Source organism: Tachypleus tridentatus, chromosome 10 (assembly GCF_004210375.1).
Source record: "Tachypleus tridentatus isolate NWPU-2018 chromosome 10, ASM421037v1, whole genome shotgun sequence".
In the NCBI taxonomy this organism is placed as follows: domain Eukaryota; kingdom Metazoa; phylum Arthropoda; class Merostomata; order Xiphosura; family Limulidae; genus Tachypleus; species Tachypleus tridentatus.
Window position 1 is genome coordinate 131,666,334 of NC_134834.1, and position 18,215 is coordinate 131,684,548.

The 18,215-nt window shown below is 32.4% G+C and overlaps 1 protein-coding gene across 12 annotated transcripts in view; it reads left to right on the forward strand.

The window, feature by feature from the left end:
* Positions 1-8,719: 8,719 nt before the first annotated feature.
* Positions 8,720-18,215, forward strand: part of LOC143230332 (cyclic AMP-dependent transcription factor ATF-1-like) — a 67,554-nt gene continuing 58,058 nt past the window's right edge. For 2 of the 12 annotated variants that reach the window (XM_076463706.1, XM_076463708.1), the window contains exons 1-2: positions 8,760-9,221; positions 12,705-12,816. The gene's annotated coding sequence lies outside the window, so the exon portion shown is untranslated. The other 10 variants (XM_076463705.1, XM_076463713.1, XM_076463710.1 and 7 more) reach the window with 9 other exon arrangements.

The following is an 18,215-nucleotide window of genomic DNA, read 5'->3' on the forward strand; positions in this document are numbered from 1 at the left end:
CACTAGATATTAGGATAATTTACAGGCAAAGTGAGATCAGCTGTGAGACTTGAGCCAGTCTCTGACACCTCCATGTCATCATGATGATCTGACCTTGAGGTGGACAAAATGGTACTTGTAGGTATGGAGCTTGGTTCAACTTCAATCTTGTCAGAGTCAGATGCAGTACAAGTGATTTCTGATGTCAGAGATGGGTTTTGAATAGGAAGATCATGTTGTGTAAGCTGAGTGAAAAAATTAGTTTTTCCAGTCTTGGTCACTAAATCCAATGTCTTTTGTTGGTTCTTTTTTGCCAGTTATATGGATCATATATAGTTATAATAATTAGAAATACACTGAAATTCACAAAGAAAAACGTTGGTAAGACAGTCAAACATACTAAACTGGTCTACATTTAGAGAAATATTGTCAGTTTCCCAGGACCTAGGTCCATCAGCACATAAACACGAATTCATAATTACCTTTATTGATTTGCTGCATTCTAATTGGTTGAAAACCATTCGAGACTGGCTTCAATCTATTTTAGGAGAATTAGTTTTCAGTCATTGCAAAAGTTTCATTAAGGTTGTTGCTATGGTAGCTGTATGCAAGAAGCAATGTTAATGGTAATATACAAATCCACTGTGAGCCAAAACGTATTCCAAAACAATTTGTGATCAACAACACATACTGTAGTAGCCTACATACACAGTGATCATTCTGTACTGGTACACATACATAACACATAATCAATTGTAAACTGTGGTTCACACTGAACTGTTAAATACTGGGTTAGGCCTACGCTATAGTACCTCAATCCTAATCAAATATCTGAAGAATGAGTTGTAACCTCAACTTTGAGCTCAGTTTTGACCCAGGGACTTTAGATGAGCCAACAGAGCATACATTAGCAAAATAGGCATATGTATGAAAATTTATCTGCATGCTTAGATGCAAAGGCAAATTCAAAACGACGGTCTTAAATTGGGAATAGTTCACTTCATTATTCCAGGATACAGTAGCGTTTCCAACGTACTTAACTAAACCAGCTAGAGTATTTAGGCCTAACGTTACCGTCACTCAGTTCTCAGATAACAACACTAACGTTAAGCCTAATACTAATACATTGCAACTGAGGCCACTAACGTTAAGCCTAGCACTTAGTAATAACCTTGCTCGCATGAATTTGTTGAATTCATGCACTTTTTCAGACAGTTCTAACTTGATTTTCTTAATTTTTCAGTTCTTTACAGTATCTTTGTATGACCACGATGCCAAACTACTGCACTATACTAGTCGTATAGTGTATACATAACGTTAAAAATCGTGTTGTCGTACATGCCGAAATCTTACGCAATTTGACATAAAAGGTCGAATTATCGCCTTTAGACTATTCTGATCAGTTAATTGCATTCCCAGCTTTTCAGAAATGTAATAGAACACATACTGATTTGAATTTATAGTCAAAAAATAGTTGAACAGCATACACCTAAATGTCATCGTTGCCTCTGTTTCTTCCTCGGATCGTTCGTTCGTTTCATAAAAAATATCACCAGAGTGCCGGGTCGGGGCATTATGACGTTGGGATAGGATCAAGAAAGAAGTAAGGAGAATATAATTGTGATCTCTATTTTTGGGTCTAAACATGGCATATTTGACAAAAATTTTGTTGGCTATTTATGAAGGGAGATAAAAACAAGGGTGCCAGTCTTAAATCACATTTAAGACCGGGCACCCTTGTATTTATCCCATAAGTAAATCTCAGCTTCAGATCTGTTTATATATTACATAATCACAAGTGAATACATACATGCCCAAATACTCTTATAAGTTACATGTAATCTATGAACGGTGGCATTGCTAGAGCGACATTCCTTTCTAAATTTTTTCTTGGTATGATAAATTTCAAAACATGTATTCACACAGAGTTTTTTTTTTACAAGAAGTTGTTTGAAGCCAAAAATCACGGGTCAGAAAAGCTTTGGTGAGAAACAAACTTATAAAAATATTACAAAACACATGAATAATGCAATACTAACGAAAATAAACGAGATAATAACCCAAGTATAACGTAGGAAAACAGAAGCCGAAAAAAACAAAACTAGCCACGTCTCTGAACACATCTGTCACCATTTCGTTTGACTTATGTTTCTGTAGTATTATACTCTTATTTTTCTGTAGATGTGACTGAATAAAGCATTAAAAGGTAAAACAAAACAATTCCACTGCGTATAATTTATAATAAATAGCTACAACAGAAGGAATGATTAAGAAAAATATTTCATCTTCAAGGTCAGACATCATATCATATAATCATCGTTTACCTGAAGTTTTATCAAGTTTTTTATTACTGCTCTTTACAGTAATCTGTCGCAGATTAATTACTTCTTACTTCAACTACATGGTTTAGTAGTTTCTCGAAACTTTAGTCACTCACCAAGCCAAATAAAATGTTTTTTTAACAATGCACAGTAAAGACGAAAACGGCAGATAAGGACAATTGTTTGAATTTAGCACAACGTTACACGAGAACTATCTGCGCTAGCCATCCCTAATTTATCAGTGTAAAACCAGAGGGAAGGCAGGTAGTCATCACCACCCACCGCCAACTCTTTGGTTATTCTTTTACGAATGAATATTGGGATTGATCGTATTATAACGCCCCTACGACTGAAAGGTTCGAACCTGCAACCCTCAGAGTTGGAGTCAAGTGTCTTAACCACCTCGCCATGCCTGGTATAAGGACACTTACTAAAACATCGACTGAATTTGAGTGTAGCAGTGAAAGAGTCACGAGCATGGTAGCTAGGGGAAAAACTCTGTGGTGCTCTCCTTCCCTTGGTGCCCTAAGCACGTGCTTATTTTGTTTAATGGTTTATCCAGGGTTGCACACTACTACACAGTACATGATCATCAATCACCTTGTATGGACGAAAGCACTTTCGGGAAGAATCTGGACTATAACTCGCAAAATGCTTCCTTTTTTGAGTTGTTTGTTTGTTTTAATTTCGCTCAAAGCTACACGATGCTATCTGCGCTAGCCGTCCCTGATTTAGCAGTGTAAGACTAGAGAAAAGACAGCTAGGGCAAATATTTTGTAAATGTTTTTGCATTTGAAAAATACATATACATTATTTCCTCAATTAATTTTAATCGTTAGAATTATTGACATTGATTTGTTGTATATTTTGCCCTTCTTCTAGCTGCAAGAGCCTCAGTGGTAAATCTTTGGGTTTACAACTCTAGAAAGATGATTTATGTACTCATGGTGGGGACAGATATCACATGATGTAGCTGTAGCTTTGTGTTTAACAACAAACGTACAAATATTTACAGACTGTATTCATTTACATTTTTCAGTATTGTAAGGGTTTAAAACTTAAGCGTTTTAAGTGGACAGTTTTTGTTGTCGTTTTAAAGCATAGCTAAACAATAGGATGTTTGAACATCCATTCATCGTTGGAAATCAATACGCTGGAGTTCATCATTGTAAGTGAACTACGTGGATAAAAAAATACATATTACTATGTTTAAACTTCTTAAATCTCGTCTTTAGCATTTGTATTTTGATGTCATTGTGCATAAGTTCACAGCCTGTACATCCTTTCCTCTAACCTGCTTGCTGAGTAATCGCGAGCATATGTCTGTCTTGTCGGTTATGTACAAAAATAGAGTTTAAATATTTGCTTTTCGTTTTCTGTAAATAGTGAATGTCCCGTAAGATTAATGGTGTAGCTGTCTGAATAGTTCAGATATATCTTAGAACTAAATATAACAATAATACAATTTATAACTTAGGATATAATATAATCAAACTTAATTGTGGGTATATTTGTTTGTTTTTTTAAATTTTCGCAAAGTTACATAAGGGCTATCTGCGCTATTCGTCCCTAATTTAGTAGTGTAAAACTAGAGGAAAGATAGTCACTCATAACCACCCACCGCCAACTCTTGGACTACTCTTTCACCAACGAATAGCGGGGTTGATCGTAACATTATAACCTCTCACGACTGAAAAGGCAAACATGTTTGGTGTGACAGGGATTCGAAATCGTGACCCTCAGATTACGAGTCAAGCACCCTAACCACTTGGCCATGCCAGACACTTGTAGGTAAAATTCACTTGATTTTAGAACTTTTTGTTTACTTTTAATTAATTTTTGTTGTTGTTGTTGCACCAATTTTAAATGAGATTACTTCAGCCAATATAATGTATAACATGTTTTTAACAGTATTGTGAAACAGTTCACCTAGTTTGTTCGTGCTAAGATTACCATGTTAAGATATTTCACGAAATTCCCATATGTTGTTTACTGCAAAGTAAATGAGCAATTCTTTAGTCATTTTTTAATCCAAGGTGTGTATTTTTAGATTCATCAAATTATGCAGCCTTCTATAAATACTTAGTTTAGAACGAAAGCCGTAGCCAAAAGATGTCCATCAATGGTGTGTATGTGACATTGTTTGTCCACGTAAAGCGTAACAAAATTTCATCTCCGGTAAAAGTCTATATGGGGCTTAAAAAGTTTCTCGAACAGAAAGAAGTCTTCCAGCAGAACCTTAATAAACGCCTCGACTAGAATTGTAAAGGTCCGGCATGGCCAGGTGGTTAAGTCATTCGACTCGTAATCCGAGGGTCGCGGATTTGAATCCCCGTCACACCAAACATGCTTCCTCTTTCAGCCAAGGGGGCGTTATAATGTGACGGTGAATCCCACTATTCGTTGGTGAAAGTGTAGCTCAAGAGTTGGCGGTGCGTGGTGATGAGTAGTTGCTCTCCCTTTAGTCTTAAACTGCTAAGTTAGGGACAGCTAGCATAGATAGCCCTCGTGTAGCTTTGCGTGATATTCAAAACAAAACAAACCAAACTAGAACTGTATTTACGGGCAACATTATATTGAAGTCAATAACTTGATTCCTAGTATCCCATCATTCTCAATGGTCCATTCTAATCCATCACTAATATAACTAATAAAATGAAAAGGACATACATTTTAATGGATGGCTAACTGGGTTTTCTTAAAGAAGGATGAAGATCGGTGTCAGAATAGAGACTGTAAGAACTTATAAGTTTGTTGAAAAGGTCATGTAACATATGACCTCCAAAGCTTGATTTAGATATATATGTGCCCAGTATACTTTAAAATGTTACAATAAGTACATTATAGTTTATACCGCGAAGGAATTGGTGACATATGATAGCGTATTACATCGAAACAAATATCATGAAGGATTAATCGATAAGGCTGCTCGGTTTGTGTTTATCACAAAGCTACACACTGGGCTATCTGTGCTTTACCCACTAAATGTATCGAAGCCAGATTTTTAATGTCGTAAGCCTCCAAAATTGCCACTGACCCACAGCTAGTTTCATTTAATTTCACGCAAGACAACGAGATGGCTCTTTATCTCACACACTTCATAATTTTTAAGTGATAAACTTGAAAGAATTATAGCTAAACAACAGTAGTTCCCTTTTACTATTAAATAACGATATTTATTATTGCAATATGATGTCTTCCTCATTGAAATATTGACTAGAGTCGGGAATGGGATTTGAACGCGTGATCCTAAGATTATAAGTCGAACGCCCCTAATCACTAAATCATTGAAAAAACCACAAAAGTGCAAATTAATTCCTTTCTTGTGGCTTTATTATTACCTTGAGCATATCTTAGAGTTTAATTTAGATATTTAGAAAAGTTTCTGCTTGTAAATAAACTTTTCTGATTACAGGATATAATTTTCTTAGATATTCATTATAACTTTTTTTTCTTGTTTTAGCATAAAGCTACACAATTGGTTATCTGCAATCTATCCTCCTAGAGTTCTGGCATCGCCGACTAGTTAGAGCGCTCAACTCGTAATATGAGGTTCACGGATTCGAATCCCTGCCACACCAAACGTGGTCACCCTTTCAGCCGTGTGGGTGTTATAATGGGACGGTCAATATCACTCTTTGTTGGTAAAATAGTAGCTTAAGAGATGGCGGTAGTCTGTGATGACTAGCTGCTTTTCCCTCTAATCTTACGTTACCATATTAGAAACGGCTAGCGCAGATATCCCTGTTGTAGCTTTGCGTGAAATTTTAAAACTAGCCAACCACCTATGGAGACTCACTATACAATGTAGGCAAACAACCGACCACTTAGACAAACTGAAGAAATAATAGATTGCTTTAATAAAAAAATGCACTGTCGCCTGCTTTCTTGACGTTGAGAAAGCATTTGACAAGGCATGACACAATGGTCTACAGTTTCGTATGAATGAAATGGGACTACCGCGTGGAATTATTCGCTGGTTATCTAAATTTTTGGAAAATAGAAAATGTGGAGGGTACTTTCTGAGTACTTTACTCCAGAAACTGGTATCCCTCAAGGAGGGGTGGTTAGCCCTATACTCTTCATCATGTATGTAACAATATGCCATTGAAGGATCCTAATAATGGATACTCATCACAGTTCGCTGATGATGTGGCAGTCTGGAAAGTGCCACAACATCAATAATAGCAGCCACAAACATACAACCGCAACTAAACAGAATAAGCGAACACTGTCAAAAATACAGAATAAAAATAAATACAGCAAAAATACAACTTGTCGTCTTTACAAAATTGACAAAATACAAAAAACTACAGCCTGAAATATATATGAATGTAACACTACTTCAGACTGCCACATTGGCAAAGTTTCTTGGTCTAACCTGTGATTCAAAATTGACATGGATTAACCATGTAAACGAAATTAAAAGTAAAGTCTGACGAAGAAAGAACTATGCTAGGAGTCTAACTGGCAAGAATATTGGAGCATCAACAGACAACACACTAAATATTTACAAAACTTACATTAGACCAGTAATCGACTATGCGGCTCCAGCATGGATAACTGTAAGTAACAAAACAATTAAAACCAAGCTACAAACAATCCAAAACACACTCCTTACAACAGCATATAGAGTTCCCAGAGCAACATCATCTCAATTTATACATAAATATTTGAACATACCAACCATACCAGATAGACTCCTACATAGCACAATAACGTATTTTGATAAAATTTGGATGAAAAATAAGTTACTATGCGAACTAGACAGGTACCTCATACATGATGAAGATAGTCCTAAACATCTCTCTCCGATCAACATATATTTTAAACAGAAAAATAAATAAATGAAAAAAATATATATATAATAATAAAAATATAAATAAAAAGTAATAAAATCCGTCGGAAATTTTTCTTTTATTAAAAAAAAAGGTCACCAACAAATTAGATATCTTACTGATAGAGCAAAAGAATATATATATATATGTATATGTACATGGACATCGCTCTGAAAAAGAGTCGGAGTAATTCAGCCTTCTCTGACCCAAAAATTAGTAACTAACACCATCAAACACTGCATGACCACATAAGTAAAGGAAGGAGGAAGAGGTCAAAGAGTATCTGGCCCTCCGTGGTACATATGATACCCAAACTCGAGAGAGAGACTGACTGTACTAAATGCATATATTGCTTGCTAACTACAACATGTATTCATCTTCATAATGTCAGAAACACGAAAATTAAAGAAGACTTAATACAAATTGATAAAAACCTGATCGCTTTAGAAATGTGTACTTTTTGTTTTGAATTTCATTCAAGATTGCACTAAGGTAATCTGCATTAGCTGTCCCTAATTTTGCAGTGAAAGACAAGAGGGAAAGCTAGTCATCACCATCCGCTCTTGGAGTGTAAAGTTCATTTTTTTTTTTAAACTTTTATCAAAACTTGTGAATTCCTCCAGTATGCACGAAACATTTTGAAAGATAACGCTTGCACGGCTGAGAGGGCGAGCATGTTAGGTGAGACGAGGATTCGAATCCCCAAACCTTTGATTGCGAGTGAAACACCGCAATTTTATATTAAGATTTTGTTCAAATTTTATGAACACTTTTACTATTTAAATATAACCGTACGATTAATTTTGGAAATTATAACAGAAACTAAACAGACTTAACACGTAATTGAATTGGTGCAAAGAAAATTAAACGCAGTTTCTTGAAAGCTTATAAAGATTGACACATTTTACACTGAATGTTTTTAGTTGTAAGCTTTGTCTTCATTATTACTTCAACCGAAGATTCTATTATCACTTACCTCCAATATTAAATTAGAGGCGATTTGATAATTTGATCTCAGTAAAGTATCAAAATTAATCGAAGAAATAGAATAAAAAAAATGTCCATATTTAAAAGACTTGTTTGTTTGTTTTGGGAATTTCGCACAAAGCTACTCGAGGGCTATCTGTGCTAGCCGTCCCTAATTTAGCAGTGTAAGACTAGAGGGAAGGCAGCTAGTCATTACCACCCACCGCCAACTCTTGGACTACTCGTTTACCAACGAATAGTGGGATTGACCGTCACATTATACGCCCCCACGGCTGGGAGGGCGAGCATGTTTAACGCGACGCGGGCACGAACCCGCGACCCTCGGATTACGAGTCGCACGCCTTACGCGCTAGGCCATGCCGGGCCCATTTAAAAGACACACAGTGGCAGGGGAATTTCAATTTAACATGTTATTAAGTTTATTGACTTTTTAAATACCATTAACTCAAATCTAATAAGAAAGGTATTAGTTTCTACGTCGTTGGCAATTTATGTTTTCAGATCCATTGATATAAAGCAATTGTAAAACGGCTGCCACGTAATTTCAATTTTATTATTTATGATAAACAAAACACTGCTTGTTAATTCCACTTCTCAACCAAAGGAAACTACCGACTTGGGTGAAAGGAAAATCAACCTATGTTATTTTAGATACAGCTGTATAGTGTTTTACAGTTTCAACATTTGAAGGGAAGTAGTTCTATATGAGTACTTCAAATTCTACTGGTTTATTTAACACTAGTCTTAACATTTTGAACTTACAATAGTCAAGCAATTTATATTTAAAAATTTAATTTTTTATTGAAGCATAAACTAGTGTTTGAGCAGCTTTGTAAAGATGTGACGTAAGTATACTGTATATTACGATCTAAAAGTATCCAATGGAAGGTGTACATTTTGCAAAGGCTTCTTTCTAGATAGCGTTTGTAAAAATAGTGTATGTCGATCTACGGCGGATTAATATAAAAGGGGGGATAACACAAGTGAAACGACAGTATTTGGGTGACGACGTTCGTCTGTGTTGACGTGGCACTACGTTTCTAGGAATTTATCCACTTGGGTTGCTGCGACGTCATTGACGAGAAATACGTAACGGGTAAGCTCAGATGTTCAGCTGAAAGTATTAATGCTACATGTAATTTTTTGTTTTGTTTTGTTATTAAGGACTAATGTACTGCGGGCGAATGGTTATTATGTGAACAAAGTTTTTAATTAGCAGAAATTATAATTTTGTTATAGCTTGAAGTGTAGAATGAAGGGTTAAACTAACACTTCAAGTTAGTTCATCAACTTAAGCCAAGTTTCTCTCGGTTTTATAAATTGTGCTGTCTCGAAAGATAGGCCTAACCGATTTCAAATTCGACGAAGCTATAAAAAATGGAAGCCTACACTATTATTGTGTAGGGATAACCTATATAGTGTGCAGTGCCCTTCATTATTACTCTTGATGCAAGATCGTTGCAAACTTCGAATGTATACACATAATATTAATAGTTAAGGTAGTAAAGTTTGACTAGGCCTATTTTAGTAGAACATACAGTTAAATTGATATTACTAATTAATTAATGAACATCACAATCGAAGTGTTTGGATTAAACATTAAACTCCTAAAGTTATACTTAGTTATAGAAAGTTAATCGGCACAATTATTTATGGTATTACATGTTTACACTAAAATTTGTAATTCACATGCCATTAACAAATACTATTCAGTGTTTTGCACTTTTATTGCTAATATTAATTGTAATATTAGTATTACACGATGCTGCTGTTACACTTTGTATGGTACGTTGTTAGTCAAACTTTAAAAATTAAATGTTTGATTAAAGTTGTGTACTTTATATGTGCCTTCACCACTGTAGCATCAGCTTTAAAACAAAACTTAAAATATAAAGGTTTTGTGTATAATTAAGCTGTGCTACTAGTACTAGTACCCAAAATGGCCCATATAATGAAAAGGGCATGGAAAACAGTTATGACTGAATTATTTCAAATTTTAATCAGTGAATATTATGATTCACAAGACCAAACAAAATCCACCTAAGGAACTTGGCTCAAGAGTGACTTTTTTTTTCTTTTTCCCCCATATGAAAATATAGAAGGTAATTGATGGTACTAATGAAGACGAGGATGGACAGCAATTAATACATCGAGTGACATCATATTTCAGTTTATCTTTGCTTTACTAAATATACTTGTAATTAATCACTGAAATCAATAAAGTTTGAGTTTTAAAACAAGATTCACAGAAATGTTTAAGAAGGGGTGATACAAAGTCAAAATATTAATTAAAACATTAACTTGTAGGAAAGCGGGACAATTCTGTATTTATATAATAAAAGAAATGTATTAAAACAAAATGTAGAATCATAAAATTGTAAGTAGAGATATTGTGAAGTTCTGATTATAATTCAAGTTTTAATGATAGTTAAGTTTTTGGTAAATAGTTTTTCTTTCACTAAAAAGAGTAAAATTTACTTATCCTTGTTTACAACTAAAGTTGCTAAAGGACAACTATAATTGAATAACAAAAAGTTAAAATTTTAAGAACTTTGTATGTAGAAATTTTTTATTAATATTGTAACAAAGTGGAATATAATGTGATTCTGAAGAACAAGTTAGCACTGTAATAATAATGTGTTGAGAGAAAAATAAGATAATTGAATGTCAAGCTGTCTATAGCAAATGGAAAATTTATTTTCCACAGTGGCTATATACCTGGCAGTCCAAAAGTTTTAATACCAATGAGCTACAATAATGATGATGATGATGATAATAATAATAACAATAGTAACAATAAATAATGAAATGATAATTTCAGAAAAGTTCTGTATCACTAGTTATGTGTTGTAACAGGTTTATTTATTTTAATATCAGTGTTTGTTTTAGTTGAATGTATATTTAGAAATGCATGTAATTTGTATTGTTAAATGTGTATTGTAAAAGCTTTGTCTCTTTTCTAAATTTGTAGAAGATTCTTGAGTATGAGTATCAACAACGTATGTTTTATGAAAGCACTAATGTATCTTTTGAATATTGTTGCCAACTGAACCTCAGAGAACCTCGCCCTAAAAGTTTATAAATGGACATGACAGGAGACAGTTTTATGTATTGTCGGTTTACTACAGTTAGTATACTATAAATCTTGGAAGCTATAACTATGATTAAAGCTTATTAATAAGAAAGCTCTAGATATTTGACCAGGAATACTTATAAATTTAGAACATAACAAATTCCATAACTTCATTGAATTAACTTTGGATGTTAGTATGTCTACAAAAACATTAGATGTTTTCCTAGGGAAAAATAACTTGTGTGTGACAGCTAGCTAGCTTTTCATCAAGTAAAGTGTACCTTTGTATTAACACAGAATTAATTCACGCATAGTAAACCTTCAGTAAATTATTAAATTCCAAACAAGATAAAGACTTGCTACTGTTTGTAAAACTTTTATAAATAAATTATATTGTTGTTTGTATATTAAAATATGTTTGTGTTGAGAAAGAAAATTGTATGTATTAATCTTGTTGACAAATATAATGAATTTGATACATATTGACATTCAATTCACCTCTAAACTAAATCTTCTAGCTATTTGAAATTGTAATATATAACAATACGTATATGATATAAATTGTTAGATTGAAAGTTTATCAATATTCATAATTGTGAAATTATGAACTCCCAGGTGTCTAGTACTTTGTGGAGTTTTTTACAGTAGTTTGTAGTGAACATATGCTGATTGACACTAAACAAGATTGACTATTTAATTTTACCACACAAAAGTTTTATTAAGAATATTTCATCAAGTTTGAAGAGAAATCAGTCTCATAATTCACTATTACTCATTCTTTAACTCGAGTGAGAGGTTATCATAGTTTTTCAGAATTCAAAATTTTGGATTGCTGAGTATTTAGTATTTGAAAGATTGTTCACAGCTGCTAGGTATCTAGCAACAGCATTTATGCTATGATTAATGGTGGAGTGTGGGTGATGAGAAACAAGTGAATTTATGTAAATTTCAATAAAATATTTCTTGGAATCAACTCATCTGGTAATACAAGAAAATAAGACAAGAATTAGTTCTCAGTTTTCCAGAGTTTGCAAATTAAATCAGTAAATATCATTTTTACAAATAAGTAGTTCATAAATATATTTTTTTAGGGGCTCAAATAAGTATTACTACTATTAGCACTCATTCCATTGGATGGGGTATTGTGAAATTGTAAATTTCTTGTCCTTTGTTCAAATTGTTGAGTGACATGGATAGTTAAGCTCAGACCAGTTTTACTTAACATTTCCAAATGTTTATAGATGTGTATATAATGGCATTTAATTTTGCCAGTATATGCCACCTTATAACAAGAATAACCTTGTATGTGTGTGTCTAAGCCGTGAGTGAAGAAGTGTCAATAATTATTTTATATACTGAAAGATGCTTTTATTTAAGAACTATCTCCATAGATAAGTCTTGAGTTCAATTTGTTGCAGGAGTTGTGTGTAATTTCATAATTTGACGAATTAATGGAAAGTAGATTATGAGAATTGATATTGTGACAACATATTTATTTTTATGTAGTTTGACATAAGACTGGAACTTGTTTTGAAATAAGAGATCGGAAAGCTGTTCATGACCACATTACAGATTAAAGGGGCAGCTGTCATATTGAGTAAAGTATTCTTTGTTTGAGGTATTATGTGAAATGCTTCTTTGTAATTATTGGATCATTTTGAGTTTAATGATTGTTACCTAAGTATGGTTCAGGTACTGCATTATAGAAAACAATGAAATATCATAATTTTTCCATCATTTTCTATAGAAGTGCAAAGATCTATTCAAAATAATTGTGGTAAAATCTCATAGTTTGTATAAAAGACAGTAAAGATATCTATTGCATGCAAAAATTACCTTCTTTAGTTACTGCAATGTCAATAAGTATAGAATTTTATTTATTTTTCTGTTGATCTTAAATAATGTTTAATTTTGGGTTGCATGAACTCATAGGGTAGAAGTTTTTTGTAACATGATTAACAGAATAAAAAATATAGGAGCATGCTGCTAAAATGCTGGTTTGAAGTTGCAAAGAAAACTATGCAAATTTTAATTTTTAAAATTGATACCATGTTAGTATTATAACATATGGCAATGAGAGACTCATTTGATCCTTGAAGTTTAACTTTGAACAACTGTCCTTGAGAAAAGGGGAAAATAATTAATCGACTATCTTTTAGGAAATCATATCTTCTCTTGAAAACTTGTTCATGAGCAAATGATGTTCAAAACTGTAAATCGTAGAAGTTGCTGTAAAAAAACAAAAAAAAAAAACGCAATCATAAAGAACTTCAGAGGTTTAAGGTTGGAAATATATGTGGTCCTTTTGGGTTAAATGTTGGAATCTGTTATTATAAGGATCCAAGGCTTAAAAAACAATGAAACTGGCATATGCTTAGAGCAACATGGGGTATGGTTTGTTCTGTGGATAAATTTTTATGGTAATGGTTAGTTATATTTTAGAGATATACTTTATGTTTGTTAAAGAGAGTTTGAGTTAAAATTGATAGGTGGATTGTAATATTTGCAGATGTTTGAAGTATGCTAAAGATGAGGAAAATGTTAAGTGGGGATTGATCCCTTAATGAATTGTTATAATTAACAAGGCTTTTGTTCAGGACTAGGAAATCGGAGTTTTTTAATATCGTGTTAAAATTTTAAGATATTTTAATCCTTAGCATTCTGAGAGATATATTGAAATTGACCTTAGTTATATAGATGTTATTATCTTGATTGTAAGCTTAAAACAAATTGAGAGTAAAAGTGAAGCACCAAGACTAGACAGAATTTACCATAGGATTTCAAAACAAGTCAAAGATTATATATGCAAGCTTCTTTAATTTTTGCTAGGTCACTGTTCTGTAGACAGTGGGAAGTTGCTTCAGTATTGAAAAGATGCTAATGTTATTTGTATTTTTATTGGGCTTTGTAAGCATTGCTTTAAGAAGTACAGGACAATTAATATTACTTCTGTAGTGGAATAATTCTACACAATGTGGTAAAAATTTAAAAAGATTTTGTGAAAAAATTGTATGTAAGGCTTAGAAAGAGATTTCCTTTTCTTATGAATTAGTTATCTCTTTCCTAACCTTACAAACTATGTAGACTTTGTGTACTTAGATTTTTCAAAAAAGCTTTTGATAAAGTGTTTGCAAGATTAACTGAGAAATTTATCAGTGAGAAATGGAGAATTGTTAGTTAACTGCATGGTTGAATGGAAGAGAGCGTAAAATTATCATCGGTAATGTAATTCAGTTACACTGGATCCTTGTTACTTGTCAGTGGTTAGTGTTTGGGCCTGTGCTTATTTCTTATTTAGATTAAAGATATTAAAATAAGCCAAATCAATCAGTTATGGGGCTTGAAGTTAGTGTTGGCAAATTATTGCTGGTTGATGTTGCAGTTTTCCAAACAAATTGTAGAAGGCACTAGAAAAAGTTACTTGATAGTTTTCAGAAGGAAAATTCATATATTTGTATGGTTGAGTACCAATACATTTAAGATATATGTATTACAATAATTTATATTACAATATTTTATGTACAGAAGATTACTGTAATTGTGATTAACATACATATTCAGGCTAAGTATCAGGAAACCGTGAAAGTAAGATTTACTATAGTTTCTCATAATTTCATTTGTCGGGGCAATCAGCACATAGGTTACCCAGCTAGCCTCAGACTATCCAGCCTCTGCAGTGCAGTTTTACTGTTTGTGTTGATAGAAATATTGTGCAGGTATTTTTTTTTACATTCCTCATAATTTGTTCATAATTAACACAAATATTAAGCCTGTTGTCTTTTAATGCTTTACCATCATTTCTGCATGTCTCTGAAGTAAAAAAGATCAGATACAAAGTGTAATACAAAATGCATAATATGATTGACACTAAACACAAAGGAACTGTCACTATGGTTTGATACATTTTGTGGTTAACTCTCATTGTGACCAGACCAACTCCAAATTATACTCCATACTATAATGACTAATAGTAACATTTCTTATCATGTAATCAACCTCGCATTAAATGTGAGTGATAAACAATAACTGTGTCACAGGTCATTCATGTTACAACATAGGTGGGATCATATGGCTCTAGATATCACCTGAACAACTGTTGAGGGACAAGGATGTCAGCATAACTTCACAAGGGAACAGGTATTATCCACTTCAAGAATAACAATGGAACAAGATAGTTTACAATCAAATCCACTTAACATGTTTTTGACGATGGATTATGTGAAGCATATATACAATAAATACTTTAATAGTACAGATTAAAATGCATTGTATATTCAAATGTCACTGAAATAGGGCTCTAGGAAGATTCAAGAGATGAGTTATATTATAGGGAGAAATAAAAGATCTCTTGAAAAGAGTAGCATCAGAGGTGAAGTTTAATAGATTATCCTGAAGATTAATATAAAAGTGTATAATTTATATATACTTTATTGTGAAAATAATATGATAAAAAGGATACAAGGTTAAGACTTGGAAAAGATTAGCTGAGCTCTAATAAAGAGTTTTATTTTTATGACGGTGACTGATTTAAGGAATCAGTTGTCTCCAGTAATAGTGAAGTATGCATTTTACTGGAATTTAAAGATAGGTTTATATTTTTCTTTTCATTAAAGGTGACCATGCAAGTACTTATAAAACCAAATAATCTGTTCTTATCTTTATGTTTTTTTTAATGCAAAAATAATATTTTTGTGTCTGAGCACAGATGTTTTAATGTTACCTTTTGAGTTTTGAAAACTAATTGACTTTTTTTTTTTAAAGGAAGATGATAGTTGACAGAACTGTTTATACACTTTGTAGCATTTGTAACTACTACAAACACGTACCTGTACAGTAAAAATGAAATTTGTTTAAAACTTCTCTTGTGAAGTCATTGTATTCCAGAAATATATATTGCCATTTGTGTAATTACAATATTGTTTTTTTATCTCTCATAGAATATTTTAGTAATTATTATTCAGACTGTAGTGTGATAATTTTTCATATAGATTTTAGTTATTACAGGTATTGGAAAAGTAAATCATAGTATTATTATGTTGTCATAAGCAACAGAATTAGTAGTAAATATAAAATTTCAAAACTTTTTCTGAGATTTCCTACATCTGTGCATGGTTTTTTGCCAACATATGTTGATATAATAACTTCTAAAGGAAAATTAGTTTCCTGGGAGTTTCAAGGCATCACATCAGAATTTGGAAAAGTTACATTTACATCTTTAACAAATTTTTTCCCTGGAGTTTTGTATTTATTATTTCAATTTGTTGACATAGTATTTTCTTTAGAAATGTAAAGTAAATATTTCAAATATGTTTACTACTACCATACATAAAGTATTAATATTATAAACTTTGTATTATAATGTATAGAGTATTTAGTTAATATTTTATAAGAATGTGTTTAATGAGTCTGCTCAAAATCTTAGTTTTGCATGAAAGAGGGAAAAATAGTTGAAAATGATAATAAATGGAAACTTTAATTTTGGTTGTTTTCCTGAGTTGTAACACAAACCAGTTAAACTGAACAACTTTGAATGAATTATTCAGAAGTAATAATGAGAAATCATAATGGGAATATTTCAATTACTGGGGTAGTTAGAATAATTGGAAATGTTAGTTTTGATTAGTGTATTAATTATACACTATAATTGTAATTATACAACTGTAAATAGGATAATACCCTAAAATATTGCTATTAATTAAAAAAAATGTTCAAATCACACTTGTTTACTACCAGTAACTTTTTTATTGAGATTTTCCTCATATACATATCTGAGGCAGGATTATAATAGGTTGTTTTTTTTTTGTTGTTTTTTTTTATTGATTGTAAACCAGAGAACTACCTCTGAAATACTGAAAGCTTTTCCTTGTTGAGTTGGTTTCATGCTCTTAACAACTATGTGGCTCAAAGTTCTGAATGTCCTTGTTGTGGTCTGAAGCATGTATCAACTATCTAGAATTTCCTTCTGTGTTAATTCTACAATAATGAAAAATTCTGTATGTATGACTGCCATGGCTCTATGAGAAAAGAACACGGAGAGATTTGAAACTTTGTACGTGTTCTAAGGGGATTCTGAGAGTATGCACCTGGATATTATTTTTTAGATTTGTCTTAAAAACATTTTGGCCAACTTTTTGCCTTTTAAGCCCAATAATTTTGCTTTCTGAAGTTCTATAGAAAAGTATTATATTGTTTTTCTAAATCTTAGTAGCTAGTTGAACAGTGTATGAAGGTTTTCTACTAAACTCTTTTTTTTTTTTCCAATAAAACTTGAGAGGAAAAATACAGATCAAAATTTAAGAAAAGTTGAACTGAGTTTGGCAAACACCACAGGAAGTAGAAAAATGAGTCTGGGAAGTTAAACTATTTGCTTTTTGATAGAGTTGAATCAAGTTTTGGAAAAGGCAACAGACAAATCAGTTAAAGAACTGGCACATAAGGGTAGCTATAAATAAAAGTAAGATGAAGATGCTTGATTGATACATTGAAGCCTCTGTGAATCATGAGTGGGCATTAGAACCCTGCAGTGGAGTCTGTGAGTATTTATGCTAATATTGAGTGTTAGAAAAAATTGTAATTGTTTTATCATCATAATTGAGATTTTCTTGTTGACAGTGATTCTTCTATTCTCGTAATGAATTCTGAAATTCATGTCACTTTTGAAGCTAATACTTTATTTTTATACTTCTGATGCTTATAACAACATCTTTTACTGTTCTTAAACTATTTCAACAATCTGCTTCTGACATGCAAGGAATTTCAGTAGTTGTATTTTAAACATTTATTGACCTGCATGCCATAATTTAGTTATTGATGTTTAGGTTTTTTGGGGTGTGTCTAGTGAGTATCAGTTTTATGGGTGATTAGTTTCCTTTTTTTTTCTTTTTTTTTCATGTGAACAAGCTGGTACTAGCTTATTCAATTTTGCCAACCTTGATAAAGCTACTGTTGAACACATTTTTATTTTGAATCTTGTGCCAGTTTTTGTTACAAGATTACATTATGGAATCTTTTATTTCT